The 15,043-nt window shown below is 41.0% G+C and overlaps 1 protein-coding gene across 2 annotated transcripts in view; it reads left to right on the top strand.

Annotated features, from left to right (window-relative positions):
• Positions 1–1,505: 1,505 nt before the first annotated feature.
• Positions 1,506–15,043, top strand: part of CHD8 (chromodomain helicase DNA binding protein 8) — a 59,844-nt gene continuing 46,306 nt past the window's right edge. For both annotated transcript variants that reach the window (XM_054575271.1, XM_054575270.1), the window contains exon 1: positions 1,506–1,586. The gene's annotated coding sequence lies outside the window, so the exon portion shown is untranslated. The remainder of the gene's footprint in view (positions 1,587–15,043) is intronic.

The following is a 15,043-nucleotide window of genomic DNA, read 5'->3' as shown; positions in this document are numbered from 1 at the left end:
TAAAAAATTATTTATATATTTTTAGAGAGAGGGAAAGAGAGGGAGAGAAATTTTGAGCAGTTGGCATCTGACACAACCCCTACCAGCAACCTGTCTGCAACCCACACATGTGCCCTGCAATCAGAATGGAACCAGCTACTGCAACCCACTGAGCCACACCAAGCAGCAGGGCAGCAAGTTTATTTTGTATCAAACAAGCAGAAGTAAAAGAGGTTCTCATTCTAAAAACAATAATTAAGATCATATCTGCATATGCATTTACAGACAAACATCATTCTGGCAAATCCTAATACCTCAAATTTGATACAATGATAGGGGAGCCATTGGCCACAGACTTTGTGCAATATACAAGGAAATGTATGTGGCCAAGTCTTATCACTTCTGTGGTAAAATATTGACTCTATGTGACCATGCAAATATGTTTTTCCTTGAGAAATTCCTTTCATGATCCGGAACTACTCTCACTCCCCAGTTCAAAAAACAGAAACTTCTTGTATCAAGTAGTTGAGACTAGGAAACAGAGGAAACTCCTTCTCATTGAGTTTCATCCATTATAAAATTATTTCTTTTCCAATTTAAATGCAGTTTTTAGAAAATTACTCTGCAGCTTATATTTTTAAGGCTGTTCCATAATTGGCTTCCATCATTTGCTTTATTTGTATTCACGAGTAGTTTGTGTCTATTGAATTTAGGCCTTAAAAAAACATGAAATTCTATCCTGAATGCTGTTTGTTCATTTCATATTGATTCCCAGTCAGTCCTCTGCACTGTCAAAATCAGAACACTGGATTAGAAGAATCTGGAATAGATAAATAACCTATGTTGATCTCTTCTGCTGATATCCTGAGGAGTAATGTAACTATAAAGGATTATTCCAGGAACTGGGAAAACCAACTATCTCTCTAAGAACTCATTTTTGCTTGTTTGATTTGGTGTAAGGTTCACTTTACTCCGATGAGACGTCGTGGTGGTTGCTTCTAACCGCATTCGGTATTATTCCAGAGTTTCTCCCCATTTGCTTTTATAAAGGAGATTATGTTGGAGCTGGACCTAAGCAGTTTCGACAGAAAGCCAAAAAGAGCTCCAATTTCTTTAAGCATTCCCTCCTCCCTGTCCCCAAGGCACCAGCCCAATCCAAGATGGCTTCCCAGAAACAGGTAACTAAATGTTTTAGGTTAGAGCGCCCCCAAGGGCGGGGGTCGAAAGAAATGCCCAGAAGCCTAAACGCCTGTGAACTGAGCCTTCTGAGGCAAGGTACCACCAGCTTTTATTTTCAATCAGGCATATCTGTGGTTGCCTACGTACACTTCTGAGCCTTTTAGGACCTCCCACCCTCGAGAGACTTCCTGGATGGTACTCACACAACCCTGCTGGAAGAGGCCGGGAGTCGGCCCTGCTATTGGTGGGTGGGAGAGTTGGTGGGCGGAGCCGAGAGAGCATGGACTACTAGCAAGCTAGATTGAGGCGAGGGCTGGCCATGCTCCGCCGGAAGGCCCCTTGTTCTCCGAAAGGGTGAGTGGAAACGCTGGCTGGAAAGGAAGCATCGGGAAACGCTGGCTGGAAAGGAAGCATCGGGACTGGTTCAGGTAGGTTCCCGCTCATGCCTGTTCCTCAGTGCTGGTTCGAGGGTGTTTGCATAACGCTAAGGCTCTTAGAATTGGTCTCAATAACTCCTCCTCCTCCGCGATCCACCGTCCCCTACCCGTCCGCCGCTTGTTGAGGGATCAGGTGCGGAGTGATGCTCTGGACTGAACCACTCTCCTTTGTGAGAGGCTGGGGGAGAGGCCGGCCGCTGGCCGCGGGGCCCGAGCCGCGCCAAGCCGCGAAGGGATCTGCCCCGACCGCTGTGGAGTTTTCGGGCTTGTCACCGCATTCTTGGGCGTGGTGTAGGTTTGGGGGCAGCTCCTTGTTCTCCTTGTACCTTCCGAGGAGGGAAAACTCCCCGGCTCCGTTTGGTTACTCCGTACTTTGGACTCAGAAGCGGGAGGTTAGGGTTTTTGTTTTTTCTTTTTTGGCTTGTGTTTTTGTATTTTAATAATAAAGTCGGGTAGGAACGTTTAGGGTAACCGTGTGCAGACCGTGATACATTATTAGGTGTTAATTTCTGTGGGTCTTTGGGAGAGAAGAGCAGGCTTTTGGAGAGTATTTAGAGGTGGGGGGAAAAGAGGAGCTCAAGCCTTGTATCTCCACTGACAGGCTTGCAGAGCTTTCTGGTTTTCAGTTGCATTATTTAATCTCTTCACTGGCAGAAGACCCCTTCCCCCTGCCTCAGAGCGAATGCAGTTCCTTTATTTACCTGTCTCTAGTGTCGCAGGAAATTTCCTTGCCATTGCAGCAGCTGTGCAAATGCAGCAGCTCCTACCTTTTAAGGGGCAGCCTTGAAGTGATTAAAAGTCTTCAAAGAAAATATGTGTAGTGGAGGATATATAGGTTTACAGATGTTTAGCGGAGCACTCTTCAATAACAGCATAGTTGAGCCAAAAGTCATAAATTTAGTATTTGATGTCTTTTTCCTTTAAAGAAAGTCCCGAGCACAAGTCAGAGGAACTGCATAATTGGTGGCTACTGCAACCTACCAGCACACCAGCAGCACAGATTATTTAGTTTTCTTCTGAGTCTTTCAGCTCAGCCAGAGATTCTCTGACTAGGTTATCCTTATTGTCAGCTGAGGACCCATCTGGTGTGGGGCACTTCAGACACTAGGAGTTTGTGATGTGAATAGGTCTTCTTGTTAGTTAGTTAGTTAGTTAGTTAGTTAGATAATGTCTTCTGCTGAAGAATTTCTTTTGTGTTGGTCCCCAAATAGGTTTCAGAACAAATTGTCAACTTCTTAGGGCCAGAACATGAGAAGCTTTTTGTTCCAAGTATTTTGAAATTGCCCCGGCTCATAAAAGAAGAGTTATGATAAGGGAAAAAAACACAACATTTTCATTTAAGAAGACCTGGGTTACAAGAGTGGCATGCCAGTGGGTCTGCAAGACAAGATGAAGGACACTGGCCAAGACAGGGTAGGCGTGTGTGTGTGAAGAGACAGGCTTGGTGGGAGGTTTAAAGCTGAACTAGTAAAGGAGTAATAGACCGGGATAACGGATTTGATGGAGCAACTTGCACAATTCACACTTCCCCTCTGTTTGATCTATCCTGTACATCTGGTCTTTTGATTTTGTCAGTTCTCAAATTGACAAAATTCTTTTAGACATGGGTAGAAAATGATAGAAGTCTTCTGCGCTGGTTGTGAATCACCAGAAAACAAATCTTGTATTTCTTAAGATGGCCTTCTCTGCAGCACTGCCAGGTGTTAGGGTGGAAGTATCTTGGCATTGTATTAACCACTACTGCAGAGTTTTAGTTGTAAAAGGAAATTTTGACGTTTTACATGAAGAGTCGAGTTTCTGATGGGTGAGGTAGGGTGGTGAGGGGGATCAGTGTTTAGAGCACACATTTCCTTTCAGAAGGGTGAGATTTTGCCCTGGCTGGGTAGCTCAGTTTGTTAGAGCATCATCTCCATATGCCAAGGTTGTGGGTTCAGTCCGCTGTCAGGGCACATACAAGAATCAACCAATGAACGCATAAATAAGTGAAACAACAAATCGATGTTTTTCTCTCTCAAATCAACACAGTTTTAAAAGGTGAGATTTTTCTAAGCAAAACTACCACTTAAGATTGATTTCTGGGCGCCAAGAACTGTGCTTGCTTACTGAAAGAATGAGATTTGGTATTCTCATCTGCTGAGAAAGACTGTAACGTTTTCAGAGCATTCAGATAGATGCCAAATTCTTTGAAGATACTGTTTGTCCAAAGCCCTGAAAGAGTTAAGCTATCTTCTCAGCCTACGTTGAGCCTAATACCTCAGGGATAAACTGAAGATAAGTATATTTCTGGGCCTTTCACCCTCGCCTCTAGAAGTCAGTCCTCTTCTGGAGTTGTATTTGAGCAAATCCCTGATCTGCAAATCTTTGCATAAAACTTCCTACCCTTACCCTACTGTGACCAACCTTTAAGGACTGCACTTACTATTTTACCTCTAACATTGGATTCTTTGATAGGCTGTTATTTTGTATCTTACTCAGTTTAACTTTATAGATCTCCTCTTTAATTAATTTTATATTCTTTTCCTCACAGAGTTGGTGGTCTTTCTTTCATCCTCCCGTTAGGATTTTGTTCACGTATTTTTATTCACTGACTTTGCACTTTTTTGCTTCTGTCTTCCCAAGGCCTTTTAAGGAATGTAAAGAAATACTGGTGTAGTTCCTTTGGTACCTAGTACCCAAGTGATAGCTGTGTTTCTGTATAAAGCTATTGTGTGAACTATTAACCGTTGCCTAAGTGTTTATTTAACGAGTTATTACATTCTAAATTTTATCCTGAATAATCTTTTCCTCTCAGTTTTGTCTTTTATGTGCATATATATGAAGTTGTTATTTAGCTCTTTTTTTGTGTTGTCTAACTCTTTCATATTGCCTTTAAGATGTTCATTGTATTTGTATTGCAAAATAAGTCTGCCTCTTTGTAGTTACTGGATGTTTTAAATTTAAACCACAAAGTATGTTAGTCTCTGAGATTTCTCATTATACTCTTCTATAGTGTGTGTATACATATATATGTATGTACGTGAGTGTGTGCTGCCGTTTTACTATTCATTACTTTTCTGTTCTTCACCATGCTCTTGGCTGTTTAATGAAGCAAAATGGACAACTTTAAAATGTCTTAATTCTTGCTTTCACATTACAGCAAGTGATTTTTTAAAATAAAATGCTTAATTTCTACCCACTAATGTATGTTACATGATAATTAAAATTCATCAGAAACTAGATTGGTATAGATAGTTGCTCTACATTCACTTTCAGCAGGGATGGTCCAGGAATATATTCTAAACAGTGGAACCTAGGCAGTGCTCTAGCTTCTTCAATTTCAGAGTGTCTAAATACATTCTTATTAGTTTGTTTGCAAAGAGTTCCCAGAACATCAGATCCACTCCTATTCAAATAAAAATTTCAAAGATAAATCAAGGATTTTTAAAAATATTTATTCTTAAGCATAATTATTAAGAAATTACTGGGTTTGTCATTGAAAGAATGAAACATCCCTGATTTTATTTCCTCTGTGTATTTCCAGAGAAGTTGATTGTGTATGACTTCATTTTATATGGCATTTTTGGACTTTATTTAAAAAAATAAATTTATTTAATTAAGTGACATGCTACTCAAATTACTAGGTAATAATAGGACTATGCTTCTTTTCTCCCCTGTATGGCAGCACATTAAATGTGATAGTTCTGATTCTTTTGGTAATGTCCCAATACACCAGTAATTAGCAATTCTGTAATAACATCTTTTTGTTTTGAGAGTTTGTAATTCTCCTAAAACTATGTCAGTACTTTTCTGAGAAAGGAAGTATATTAACTTAATTCTAAATTTCATCTGAGAGAAAGAATTTCAAGAGCTATAATGTCTCAGGTTTCTCAGATTGTCTTTCACTGTCATTATAGAAACCCTTGGAATATCCAAAGAGTTAATTTTTTGTTCCCACTACATACTTTGGGAGCCCACTACATCTTTGGGAATTATTCCTTTTGGGACGTGGGTTTTCAGAAGTACATTGACACATTAATGATATGGGAATTTCTTTTTGGTAAGTTCTAGAAGAAACCAGTGATTTCAGTAGTTGAGCTGCCTATTTAGAGCCCAAATCATCGCAGGATTTTGTAATAGAACATTTTTATCAGATATGTATCTGCCTAAATAAACTGAATGGGGACATTTTTCTGAATTTTTGAATAGGGACTACTAAGATGCATGAATACTGAACTTTTTACTCAGTGGTTTCTTCTTCTTTGCTTCTACTCAGTACTTAGTTATTCTCTTTTTTGCCCCTTGTCTGGGGAGTGGGGTACATTAGTCTGCTATTTGTTAACACATCAACTGTCCTGTAAAATGTGCTTTTGCCTGCTTTTCCGGTATGTCCCCTGTAGGGACAATCTTTATCAATGGTCACATCTACTCACTGCTCTCCTGAAAGTCATGGGCATCAAAAGTTGAGGCAGCTGGATCTGGGCATATGAATTACCAAGGGGCAGCCTGGTTAGTTGGAAAACTGTAGGTTCCCACAGGCAGGTATTGTGAAGTGGATGGCGTAGTGTGAGACAGACACCGGCATCATTCCTGCAAAGATGAAAGATGACTGATCGAATTATCTGGATGTTGCCCTAGACACTAGTGCTGGTTGAAATCTTTTCCATGGTTTTGAGGTTAAAGGGTCGTACTACTCTCTCAGCACAGTATTGCTAGAGTCCTTTCATCCTGCCCCGCAGTGCTGCTATTCTAATTGTGAAACTTTTACATCTATTTCAGTATCCCACCGTTCTGCCTAGCAAGATCAGCTCAGCCAAGTCTCAGAGGAGTAGTTTTGCTTTGAGAGAAAACTTTACTGGTACTCTTTTAAATTATTGGAGAATAATAAACTCCTTTTTATTTGTCTGCTGTGTGCCAAACATTGTACAGTGTCTTTTAATTTTCAGAATAATCCTGAAATGTATGTGAAGTTAGCTTCATTTTGTGGAAGAGAAGAAAATAAGACAGTGAGGTTAGTAACTTGACTTGACTAGGAGTAGGACTCTGATCTGTTGGATTCTAAAGCTCCATTCATTATCCAGCCTCCCCCTATTTAAAAGTTCAGTACTGACCCCTGTGCAGAAGTGTCTTTGACCACAACATGAGACAAGTAGGAATCCAGTAGCCTGTTAGAGCTGTACCTTTGGCAGTTGTAGGACCTTGAGAATGGAAATTTTTTTTTGTCTTTGTATCCCTGCCTGTTAAAAGGCAAACTAATAATTTGTTTCTTTTATTTAACTTAGTTATTTTGAAGATAAGGTTATGTGAAATACTTTAAGCTCCACAGAGGAAAATCACTTGATCAGTCTTGTAAATAGCTCCATTTTTTCGCCAAGGCACATCAAACTGGCACACTAAATTTTCATTAGTCCCATGTCACCGGGGTCATTTTTGTGCCTGGAGGCACAAGTGTGATAACAGTGCTTTATAATGTTTCTCCTTCCACTGCGACACACACCTTTTTAACATAAATGTTGCAATGAAAACAATCCCTCGTAAATAAAATATTTTTATTTTTCTGTGAGTGTGAACAAATGTATGTATATGGCTCAGTTAAAGTAGAGCATGTAAGAGTGGTGTGGGGGAACATAGAAGCAGGATTCTGTTACTTAAATTATGTATATACTTTAAGTTACTGATGCTGATTGACCAAAAGCATCATCACATATAAGGATATATTGATTCAGTTAGATACGCCTCATCTGGAACTCAGAGTATTATGTTCACTTTAGTGACTCTGTGCCAGAGAAGAACTTCTCCAGGTCCAGTCTAACTTGACCTAGGGGCATAAGGATTAGGCTCTTATTTTCGGTTTCAGACTTAGACCAAAACTCTGGGGTTTTACTGGAAAAAAAAGCATCTATAACGAGGCTGACTTAAAAATGAATCCATGTTCTATTTTCAGGATGTGGATACAGTGTCACCCATTTTGCTTCTTGCCACAGCTTTAAATTGGCCTCCACTGAGGCTTTCTGGTCCCAAGCTTAAAGAAGATGACTGAAATTTCATTGCTTTCAACAGTGATTATCACACTATAGAAAACCGTCTTTTAAGTGTATTACCTGCAGCCCCTTTAAACGCTGTGTCTGCCTCAGGTCCTAAAAAATGAAGATGCTTATGATTTTATAATGCCTCTTCTTAGTGTTCCTCGTAGGAAATGTACCACTGCCATTAGTTACTATCACTGCAGTCTGAGGGAAGCCCTTACTTTTGCTCAGAGACCTCCCCATTATCTCTCCAGAGCCTCGCTCCCTCAAACCTTTGGCTGGAGGTTGAAAATGCGTTCCTTCAACAAACGTTATGTTGAATGTCCATTTTCCACCACCTCATAAACAAAGGGAATGTTGTAATGGACAAGTCACACGCAGCTCTTGCCCTTGTGGAACTTGCATTCTATTGTAATATGGGCAGGGGGACATGAAACAATTAATCATACTATAATCAATTGTTGAATCTCTATTACAAAAAAGAAGTTATGGATGTTGGAAGACAATATATAATAGGGGCATGTAACCTAGAGCCTAGTTTAGTAGGGAGGTTAAGATTGTGACTTCTGAAGCCACACTGTCTAAATTTGAATCTGGCATCACTTTTCACTAGCTGTGGGATGCTGGGAAAATTACTTTCTGTGCCTCAGTGTCCTCATCTATAAAATAAAGATAGTTATTTCATGCATAAGAAAATGAAATAGGTTTACACATAGGGTCCTGCACAAATAACACCCTTCTTTTATTACAGAATGTTTTATTACAAAGTCATAAGCATGTAGTTCTGTAATATAACACTATCACACCAAGCACACCATGTGACATTTTAGGTGAAATGATCAAATTAAAGCTATAAATTATTACACCCATCTTATTACCCTACCAACCACACTCAAGCAGCAATTACTTCTGCCAGACTCTGTATTTGTATTGTTCAGAAGAGTAGAAGAATACCTGACATGTAATGTACACTGCATAAGTTTGACTGGTTTTTGTATGGGAAGTCAAGGAACGCTTTTTTTTGAAATGTTGAAATGAACATTGAAAGATAAGCAAAAATCAAATAGGTAGAATGGAAGGGAACCAGTTAGAAGGCATTTGCACTAGTTCAGGGAAATGAGGATGGTAAATTGATCCAGAATGACAATAGAGGCAAGTAGATAGATTGGAGAGATATCTAGGAGGTAAAGGTAGAATTTACAAATATTGGATATGGGTGGTAAGGAAGAGGGTTTCTGGTCTCTGCAGCCATGACTGAACAGAAGATGCTGGAGGGTGATTTCTGTCTTTGTGTATGTGTGTGCCTGGTAGTGGTGATGGAGGAAACAAGAGAAACTACCAAGGAATCAGTCTCCTTGAGGTCATAAGTTCCTTATAGGAAAAGCTGGACAAGTAGGTCAACCAAGGAGACTGGAGAGACTACCAAGAAGAGCTATTGAGTAAGTAAGTAGATATACAGGTCTGGAGATATCAATGAGAGACATAAGTATATAGATAATTTGGCAGAAAAAATAATGAATAATAATTGAGGTCATGAACCTGAATTAGATATTCTTGAAAAGAAAGCATAGAATGAGAAGAAGTAAAGAGGGCCCTAGAACCAAATCTTTGTGAATTTCAACAGCTAAAGGCTGATAGAAGAAAAGAATAGCAAAGCAAAGGAGAAATGGCCAAAGAAGTAGAAGGAAAACCAGAAAAGTGTCATGTCCTGGAAGCCACCTGAAAAAAGTGTTTGAAGGTGTGACTGGTTTTTCTCAAATCTTTATGGCCTTTCCTTGGACCCCTGAGAGTCTTAACTTAGGTGTCTCACCTCTCAAAGTTGTATTTTAGTGATCTAGAACATCTATATCGGGTTTAGACTGATCAAAGCTGGTTAGTTGAACATGATCTTCAGACTCTGGAATCTAGAGTGCAGTTACTCCCATGTGCCTTAGATTAGATTTAATATAAAGGAAAAGAGTAAGAGTGTATATTCAAGTTCATAGGAATTAGCCTGCTGAAATTAACAAATTATTTGGGAGGCCATTAATCTGAGTGGTAATCCCCACTAAAGCTGATTAGGTAGATACACTGGCAAAATTTTTACCAGCTGTCTGTCTAGCAACATTTGTTGACTACGTCTTAGAACTTAGTGGTTAAATGCCAAATACCGTGCTAGGTGTTTCATTAATCCTAAATAGTGGCACTGTAACTTGACCCTCCTTTGTAGAGAGGAATCAACTAGACTCAAAAAGGTTGATATGCTTGGTGGGCCAAAGATTTGAACATACATCCCTCTGACTTGAAAGCCCATTATACTTCCATGTAAATAAAATACAAAATAGAAGATACTCTTTTTTTAAAAAAGATTTTATTTGTTTATTTTTAGAGGGGGGGGGGTACAGAGAAAGAGGGAAAGAAACATTCATGTGCAAGGGAAATTTTGATATGGCTGCCTCTCACATGCCCTCACCTGGGGACCTGGCCTTAAATGCAGGCATGTGCCCTGACCGGGAATCGAACCAGCAGCCTTTTAGTTTCCAGCACATGGCCCAAGCCACTGAGCCATGCCAGTCAGGGCAAAGATAATTACTCTTAAAAAGTACTTTAAAATGCTATGAAAGCTCATATTGGACTGATAACGTTTGGCTTGACAATGAAAAGTAGGGATCAAGAGGTTTTCAATTATTAAATCCAGTAGACATTTTAAAGTTCTTATATTATTGGACATTTTTGTTTTGTTCAATATAATTGTTCACCCTTTTCCCCTGCAATACTCTGCTCTATTTGCTTCTGTGAAATTGCGCTCTCTGCTTCTCTGACTTTTCCTTCTCTACCTTCTTGCTAGGTGTAGCTTATTCTGATTCTTAAATCCTGATTTTCTCCTGGGTTCTTCCTTAGTTTTTCTCACACTACATAAAAAAAATCTCAACAATTGGTGGTCCAGCTAAGCGTTGTTTAGTCTGTACAACATTTAAAACATTCTTTTTTTTTTTTTTATGCAGTGTACACTTAAAACCTAGAAGATTTACATAAAACTCTTATTTCTGGCTTTTGAAAAATCTGAAGTTCTCACTCAGCGTTGGATGTATATTGCCACATGGCAACACTTAACTAGAGCTGGTAGCAGCTACTCTCTTTGGAATTGACATGGGTTCTCCAATTCTTCACAGACCCCAACAGTATTAATGCAGTTTTTTGTACACTTGCTTTGCTCTTCACATTCCCTGGGTAATCTTCACTCTTGAAACTACCATTTAGATATTGGTAACGCTAAACCTATCACCAAGCCAACAATTAGAGTCATACATCCAACCTCCTATTGAATATCACTACTTAACATACCACAGGTAACTCATACTCAACATGGTTGAAGTTATCTTTGCCTCAAAACTCCAAATTCTCCAATTTGTATCCCATAAGTATTACTTGGCTCTATCCCTTCCTTCGCATCATTACCTTTTGAAACTTACTGCTATGATTCAGGCCCTAATCATCTTGTTAGGATTCTTGTTTGCAAACCACAAAAATCATCAAAACTCAATCATCATTGAGTTTTTTGGCTAACTCAAGTAGAAAGGGGATTTATTGGAAGGACATTGTATGGCTCACAAAATAAATGGGGATGCTAGAAAACCTGGTATAGAAAATGATCTAAAACCAAGGGAAGTTAGGGAAACAGAGAACATAGTTAAGGTCACACCACTGAACAATCTGTTTAAGATGCTGAATGTTGTCTAACTGCTTGGTTCGGGGTCTTTGTATTACCTCTTCAAAGTCAAAGTTTCCCTAGGAAGTGTCCAGTTAAAGTAGCCTAGGTCTTGTGTGTATTTTCTATCTGTCAGGAAGAGAAGGTGGGACTTCCTCCTCCCACCTTCCATTCCCCCTACCCCCTAGCTCTACAGTGGGAGGTAATATCCAGCCTCCCATTGAAGACTCTTACCTGCCTATTCCCCTAATATAGGAAGAGAGCTTTTGGTTGCTGGGCAGAAAGAAAATCAGCAAATATCTACTATACAACCCTTTTTGAGACTACCATAGCAGCCTCCTAATTACTTCTGTGTCTTCTGTCCCCTCATCCCCCAAATCTGTTCTCTTCTCTAGCAGCCAGAGTTAGCTAACCAAAGTGCAGTTCTGGTCATGTCATTCCCTGTTTCAGTGGCTCCACATCCACCTGTAAGAAAATGCTTTGCCCTGACTGGCATGGCTCAGTGGGTTGGACATCCTCCCTCAAACAGAATGGTCACCGAATGGTCACCAGTTGATTCCTGGTCCGGGCACATACCTAGGTTGCTGGCCCATCCCCAAGCTGGGGGCCTGCAAGAGGCAGCGGGTCAGTGTTTCTCACATTTCTGATTCTCTTCTGCTCTTTCTCCCTCCCTTCCCCTCTCTCTAAAAATAAATAAATAAAATCTTTTTTTGAAAAGAGGAAAAAATGCTTTAATGTGGTATTCAAGACCCTCATTGCAGGGTCTGGCCTTTACCTATCCGTTCAATCTCATCTCTCTCTAATTTCTTCTCTGTGATCTATACTTTGGCAAGACTGAACTACATTAGAATGTCTGCTACATGTTTCATGTTGTTTCTCATTGCTGTCCTTTTTTTGCTTTTCCTCTTACTGTTTTTGCTGCCTGAATACACTTTCCTGTAGCTGACTTACCTTTCCTAGTTTACTCCTTGTCCATTAAGAAACTGCTTCCTTGAGCCCTGTGGCTCAGTGGATTGAGTGCAGCCTGTGAACCAAAGGGTCAATGGTTCCATTTCCAGACAGGGCATATGCCTGGGTTGCAGGCCAGGTCCCCAGTAGGGGGTGCACACGAGATGCAATCAAGCACTGATGTTTCTTTCCCTCTCCTCCCTCCCTTCCCTTCTCTTTCTCCCCCTTCCCTTCTCTCTAAAAATAAATAAATAAAATCTTTTTAAAAAAAATTACTTCCCTGATACCTTATCCTACTAAGTTATTAAGTTCCTTTCATTTTTGTTTCTGTAATAGCCCCCTGCTTATTTCATTGCATATATCATCTTGTATTGTAATCGTTTACATTTGTCACTGCTGTCATAATCCATACTCTTTACCTTCTCCCAACATATATACTCAAATATACTCCTACGTATTATGAATTCTTTGAGGATAGAGATCATGTCTATTCATCGTTGGTTCTCTAATACTACCAGATTACTTGGTATATCATGTGCTCAATAAATGATTAAATAATAAATAGTAAGTTGTCTTTTTTCCTAGCTTATAAGTGTATATGTGGAAGAATAGTAGAAAATAAGACTGGAAAGGCAAAATGTGATCTTAAAATTTATGTGTTAAGTAACAGGGAACCTTTGAAAGTTTTTAAGCTGGAGACTGATTTGGCCATACTGTGTTTTAGGAAATTGGTAGCAGAATGGATTAGTTGGGGGGTGCTTACACAAGCAACTGAATAAATAAAGAGGCAACAGAGACAGAAGAGTCAAGATATATGAATCCTAACTTTGCCACTTAATTTCATAGTTGAATCACTCTACTCTCTAAGCCTCAGTTTTCTCCTCTGTACAAGAGGGCAGACTTTGTATGATTGCCGAAGTCTTTGCCAACTCCAAAGTTTGGCCCTGATATATTGCAAGAGTTGATGGAACTTGGCGAATGATTGAATGGTGGACACAAGAGAAGGTTGCAGAGACACCTTTGAGGTTTTGAGCCTGAGTGAATAGGAAAATAGTGTTGCTGTTTACAGGAGTGGTAATTGGGTGTTCCTAGCAATAGTGGTAATGCTAGGATGTATAAAAAGGAGATTTACAACCAAGTTATCTGCTTCCTCATTGGTGTCCCAGAGTACAGAAAGTAGGATTTCAATGTTGAGAATGGTTACATTTCAGGGGAATCATGGTCAGGAAGTCAGCAACTGTTTTTAATAACAGTTTACTCTGGGGAATTTAAGCATGCATCATTCTGGAGTTGACTAGCCTCATTGGGAATGAGTGGTCTTAAGTGGCATTGCAAAGTGGACCATAGCTAGTATATCAAAGAGGCTGAGTTTCAAAGGAAATGAGGTAGGGGCAGGAGACCAGGTTTTGAGGTGAGGAGTTGGGTGTGTGTTTGGAGGGGTGGGGCTGGGAGTTGTTAGAGAGCTCCTGGAAAGAGATGGCTGCTGCCCACCGGTTGTAGTGTCAAGAATGCAAACCAGTATTTGGAGTTGTGGTGGAAAGAGTGCTTTATCTTTTAAGAGTAAAAAGGCCCCATATCCGTCAACTGGGCTGCCTCACTCCCATGATGAAGGGAGGATTTAGCCCTTTTTAATGGGTAGGATAAGGTGCAGTCACTACAGCAGGAGGGTTGACAGGGTTGCTGGAAGGCAGGGAATTCAGGGGGAGGCAGAGTTGGCCTAGTGTGGAACCTTCCTTCCTGAGTTCATGCTCTTTGGTGTGCAGAATATAGTGTAGGTTGTAGGGAATTTAATCCCTAGGACTAGTTTCTTGCAGCATGAGACGGTTCCTCTGGCCAGGCCCCTTTTTTTTTTTTTCAAGCAAGCTGCAGGCTTTCCTCGGCCTTAGAAACCGGATAGGCCTCTCCGTGCGCTCTCAAACTAACTCGCGCTTGCGGGGGAGGGGGAGCTCTCCCAAGTCCCACCCTTTGCGCTGTTTTGCGTGTGTGCTTTTCTGTTGAGTGGCAGGGACGTTTAGCCAATCAGGGCGCGGGGCGGGCTGGAGCATCAGGTTAGGTTGCGCAGGAGGAGGGGGGAACTGGTGCTGGAGAGACAGCGAGAGGGGCGAACCGGCCCCCCCTCCCACGCCGCTGCAGGTAAAGGCACCTCTCTGCCCCCCTGGGGGTGAGGCACAGCTCCTTTTCTCCTTCAGGGCTTGTCGCGCCTTCCTGCCTGTAGCTTCCGCCCTAACATTGCTCCCACCCCGGCATCCACACCCCCCCTTACCCCCCCCCCCCCCCGCATCTTCCCGTCTTGGCCATCCCCACTCTGGAGGGCTCCCTCCTTCAAGTGCATGTACCTCATCTCCATTTTGGGGCGCCAGTTGCCAGAAATCCCCCGTCTCTGCTGTATGGGCCTTACTGGCACCAACCCCGGCAGTATGAACAGGTAATGTACCCGGGTCCCCGCCACCCCCACCCCCCCAGTCGCGTTTCTCTGTTCATAAACCCCTGACTTCCTTACCTTGCCCCTTCCCTTATTTCACATGAGTACATAATTTCTGTAGTTTCATCTTTATCCCCTGAACATACGTACATGCGTTTAGCTTTCATAGTTGCCTATTCTGCTTTTCTTGTTTATTCAGAAGGGCTCACTTTATCAGCCATGTTTGCCCCCAAATGTCCATACCCCTGATTGAGGTGTGCTTTTTCCTTAAGTAATCGGGAAAACAAAAACAGTAGCTACGTTTAGCAGTGAGAATGGTGAAGATAGAGGAAATGGCCTGGGATCTCAGTCTTCTTCAGGGAGATCTTCTGAGTGACTCCAAGTTAAA

This window comes from Pteronotus mesoamericanus, unplaced genomic scaffold, assembly GCF_021234165.1.
Source record: "Pteronotus mesoamericanus isolate MK-2021 breed Mesoamerican mustached bat unplaced genomic scaffold, CSHL_Meso_final contig_272, whole genome shotgun sequence".
Taxonomy (NCBI): Eukaryota; Metazoa; Chordata; class Mammalia; order Chiroptera; family Mormoopidae; genus Pteronotus; species Pteronotus mesoamericanus.
This window is presented reverse-complemented; position numbering and strand designations above follow the sequence as displayed.